This window comes from Triticum aestivum, chromosome 2A (assembly GCF_018294505.1).
Source record: "Triticum aestivum cultivar Chinese Spring chromosome 2A, IWGSC CS RefSeq v2.1, whole genome shotgun sequence".
In the NCBI taxonomy this organism is placed as follows: domain Eukaryota; kingdom Viridiplantae; phylum Streptophyta; class Magnoliopsida; order Poales; family Poaceae; genus Triticum; species Triticum aestivum.
The window spans coordinates 403,662,636-403,667,621 of NC_057797.1; the positions used below are offsets into that span (position 1 = coordinate 403,662,636).

Here is a 4,986-nt window from a genome sequence, read left to right on the forward strand (position 1 = left end):
CTGGGCTATTCTGTTACGCGTAACAGAATATTATTCTGTTACCCTTTTTGAACTGATGAATTCGAGCGGTTGTACTGATGATGTCATTTCGTCGAACTGATCGTTTTTTATTAGAAGTACAAATAAAAGGGATCTCCCCGTTCCGCCGGCAACTCCAGCCGTCGACGGAGTTGCTTGCGCTGATCCCTCCACCCGCTCGCCTTCTTCCCGGCAACCCAGGCCCCACCCTAGGCGCAGCGATGGGTGCCCGAGCACGGGTGACGGCGGCGACGCTCGCGAGGGCGGACGCCGGTGGCGACATCGTCCACCAGGACGTCGACGCGCCCAAATCCTCGGCTACTCGAACGACTTCATGCTTGTACGCTCCCTCCCCTCCCCCTCCTCCCCCTCGTTCTCCTCCTCCTCCCCGCCTTTCCCCAGCGAGTGGAGTGGCCGGCCTTTCCTGCTTTTGAGCCCATGGCCGGGTGGCCGGCGGAGCTCTGTTCTGGCCGGGAGCGCGACCCCGAAGCCTCCCGATTCTGAACCCGTGGCCGGGTGTCCGGCGGAGCTCCGTTCTGTCCGGGCACGCGACCCCGAAGCCTCCCGATTTCGAGTCCGTGGCCGGGTGGCCGGCGGAGATTCGTTCTGGCCATTCCTCACCCCAAGGCCATAGTCCACCTGATGCCACCGACCGTTCATCAGCTTAAAAGCCCAAATTTGACACTCGGCCCCTATAGGTATTCTCCGTCTCTCCAGCCGCCAGACATGAAGAAGAAGTCTGCGACTCTGGCGGCAGTTGCCCACGGCCAATGAGAAGGAAGTCGCGGTAGTTCCAGGGACAAGAAGATGACAGCAGCCCCCCGACAGCCTCCTGCAAGCACAGCGAGGTTCATGCCGTCGTCTGCTGCAGTTCTCTATTTTGTGTTTTTTCTGAAGATAATGGAAGTGCAAATGCAGTCCGCTAGTGATTTCCTCTTGAGGTTCATTTTACTTATGTTTGCAGGTAAAAAGGGTGGTGTGGTTCGGTTGGATGCCCCGTTACTAAAAAATCTTGTTGAAAAACTGCAGGTTTCTGTAAAGATATATGTTTGAGTGTACGCCCCTTTGCTCTCACCTCTGCTGTTCATAGTTCTGTGATATTCTCTGAGTACTTGTCAATGTATGTCTAGGTGCAAGTGGGTTGATGTGCTACCCATTTCCTTTAACAATGAGATTTCACTAGAAGTTCATTCACTTTACGCAAATATCACTTAACTAGATGGGTTGGTGCGTCGCTCAACAGCCCATACTTGCATCCATAATTAGATATAAAATATACTGAAGAGAAGTACATATATAGCCATGATTGTGTGATAAATTGTTTGTCAGGATATAGCTGAACTTGATTAATCCTATATTGTAGACAGAGTGTCCGAATTTACCAAGGTGTTAGCTTTCTTATTCAGGAAGAGGTTGTCAAGAAGACAAAATCAGTTGGGAAGCTCAAACAAGAAGCTGAGAATTGCCTATAATAGAGTGAAAGATTTAACAACGAGAAGGCTGAGTTTGAGCAAGCTTCCTTCACAAAAGGTACAGTTCCTTGTCTCGACCACTTTCTTGTGTGCCTGTCGCCAGCTAGCGATGTTTGGTTATGCAATTTTTGTGTGAAGTTCACCCTCGGCATGGACAGCATGTCATGGACCCTTTGTTCCTGGCCTCCACTCCGTCGAGGCACATATGAGGGTTACCATGATTCTGGTAGTGCTTGTTCTACCATCAGGTGGAGGGCTATGAGGATGTTGTGGCAATAAGACTATGACGCCATATAGGTTCAATCAGTATATGAAGCAGATGCCACGTACTATATTGCTTACCTGTGCAGGGCTAAGAGGAAGTTGATGCATGGCAGGGGACGGAGGTGCAGCAAGATCCTGGAGAGGCCGCGCCGATGCATCTTCCAAAGGGTGACTCGAAACCAGCAGAGGGACAGGGATCATGCGAAAATGCTGATTCAGTGAAAATCTGGAAACTCAACTTGTGGGCCATCGGATCAATAAGGAGCGCACAGATGAGATGGTGGGCTTGCTAATCACCTGGTTGTACATTTACACGGGGCTGACTGTATTCATGGCAAATTTGTTGGCAACAAGTAGGGTGATTCATGGAAAGTAAAATGGTTATTTTCTCTGATCTAAACATGTGATAAAAAACATGGCAATTTCTGAAACTTTTATTTGTACTAATCGTTTGTTTGTAGTTGAACGGTTTCTCATACTATGTTCGAACTTATATATATATTTTATTCATGGAAAGTAAAATGGTTATTTTCTCTGATCTAATTCAAACTGATCATTTCTTTTATTTTGAACTGATCATTTTTTATTTCGAATGCTCATTGTTTTTACTTCAAACTAATTTTTTTAATTTGAACTGGTCAATTCTTTTATTTCGCAATGATCTTGTTTTAAATTTGTACTGATCGATGCTTACATTTTTAATACAAACCATTTTTTCCTTTCTTGCACAAACATCGAACCGTCATGCACACTCTTTATGTAAGCTCAATAATTTTTAGACATATGAATGAACATTCCCTATTTGTCAACTTAGAACTTTTGTAAAAAAAACTCTGAACTTGTCATATCCTCGAGTTTGAACTGATGTAAATATTTTTTGCCAAATTGCTCCAGGTTTCTGTATGGTACACACACCACCTTGATGAGCCAATGTACAAGTTCATATCACTTGAACTAATTGGAGAATAATATGCGAGCTTATAGCATTTGATCACTTGAACTTATAGCAATAGAAATAAGAAATGTGTACGGCCTTCGACCTGTGGAAATTATAAAAAAATGTAAATACTAGTACTGCAACCAACATTTATAAAACTATATAAACTACACCACACGTGTATACTGGTTTATTTGAATATCCCATAAGTATAAAATTCGTATAATTAGAATAAAAGTGCTTTTTCCTGTCGGAAAAAATAGAATACTCGTACTGATCTCTTTGTGTTTTTGTACTGAGGAGGTATTTTTGAAAGAGTAATTTTGAATAGTTCCGGAAGAAAATACTTGAACTGATGTCCGTATGATTTTTTACTGAGCGTGCTTTTGCAGACTAGACTTTACTCTCATTTTTTGGTATGGCTTTTCCTCATAATTTTCCAATGGTTTATGGTATCATAGTCGTCGAACTTGCATGGTTTATATCATTGTACTGAATGATATTTTTTCAAAATGATATTTTTTTCAAAACAGAGTACTAGTACTGAGCGCAGTTTTGTGTTTGTATTGAGCATTCTGTTTTTTTTGTTCGAAAACAGAGTAGTTGAAATGATCTCTGTATGTGTTTGTACTGAGCATGTTTTCACAGATGGGATGTCATTTTTTAACTTGCATAATAAAACAGTGGACTTATATCTCCGGATGTTTTGAACAGCCTCCCATTGAGACATGGACTTATATAACTGAACCTTTTTTGGGATTACAATTTTAGATTTGTTTTCTCGTCCAAACTAACGACACCATCAGCTCCGAATTTGCATGGTTTCACTAGTTGAACTGATGGATGTTTTCCTTTTGTTTCGTTCAAACTCAAACATTTTTTGCAATGAAGGTATGTAGTTCCTTTGTGTTTGCGACTTGAACAATTTTCATGATTTTTGTAATAAATATTTTGTACTTCTTTTTATTTTCTTCAAATGATCATTTAAACTAATTGTCAACCACAAACTTTTGTAAAAAAATCTCTGAACTTGTCGTATCCTCGAGTTTGAATGGATGTAAATACTTTTTGCCAAATTGCTCCATATGGTACGCACACAACCTTGATGAGCCAATGTAAAAGTACATATGAATTTCCCGGATTTGACAACGCATACTTCAGTACATAGCGCACCATTAAATTGCTGCACAATGACTAAAAATGCATAAAAACTGCCAAAGATGCATAGTGCACCATTGAGGTATTAACCATTCATACTTTCTAGATACATTACAGTGCATCTACATACCAAAGGTATGTGTACAGCAAGAATCTGAAAAAAAATCTGAATCCCTCTCACGCTTTTGTACTTGGTCTTCTCACATTTATCTCATTTTCCACATTACTTCTTCCTCTTCTACTAGTACCTCTCACTGCCTTCTTTGATTCTGCACCCAGCAAGCCCAAGATGTCCATAAATAAAAAACAGACAAACACTGCACAAAAAGAGTATGTTAATAGGGTTGCAAGAATGCTAAAAAAATACAATATAAACAATGATGCTAGAATAGTAATTGTGTAACACCATTCGACAACTACAATTCGTGAAGGAAATATATCAAAACATCCACCAAAGAGGTGCATGAATATTAGTTTCCCATGGATTTTATAAAAACTATATGTAGGTAGCTAGCTTTTCTCCTCTTTTTTTGCATACTCAAAGAATATGAAGTCTGAAAGGTTCTAATTATAAAACACACTCTAAAGCAAACCTATTTTCCTATTCCACATCAAAATATAAATTGTTTGAGGATAATCCAACTTGGAAAGGTAGTCATCTTTTCCAAGGGACCTTCTCTAAGCAATAAGAAGAAAGTTCATGCCACAAAAGGGACCTTCTCTAAGCAGTAAGTAGAAAGTTCAGGTCACAAAGTCTACTCTTAGACATATAGACAATAAAATAAAACAATGATCACTTGAACTAATTGGAGAATAACATGCGAGCTTATAGCATTTGATCACTTGAACTTATAGCAATAGGAATAAGAAATATGTACAGCCTCCGACCTATGGAGATTAGAAGAAATTTGTAAATGCTAGTACGGCAACCAACATTTATAAATACTAGTGAACTTGAACTTATGGTCTCTCGAGATTTGAACTGATTGTGTTACAAGCACACGCACAAAAATCCAACGAATCTGATATCAATACATGTTAAAAAGATAATCAAGTCCATGTATATTAATTTTGAGAAGTTCAGAAAGAAACTTTTTTAAAAGTTTGTACTGAAAAGATGTGCAAACATATGCAAAC

General features: G+C 40.1%; 1 long non-coding RNA gene across 1 annotated transcript; it reads left to right on the plus strand.

Moving 5' to 3' along the window:
• The first annotated feature begins 172 nt into the window (after positions 1-172).
• Positions 173-2,262, plus strand: LOC123185313 (uncharacterized). Its single transcript, XR_006493325.1, has 5 exons — positions 173-358; positions 717-866; positions 983-1,073; positions 1,386-1,548; positions 1,649-2,262. It is a non-coding gene; the product is annotated as an uncharacterized lncRNA (long non-coding RNA).
• The last annotated feature ends 2,724 nt before the right edge of the window (positions 2,263-4,986 follow it).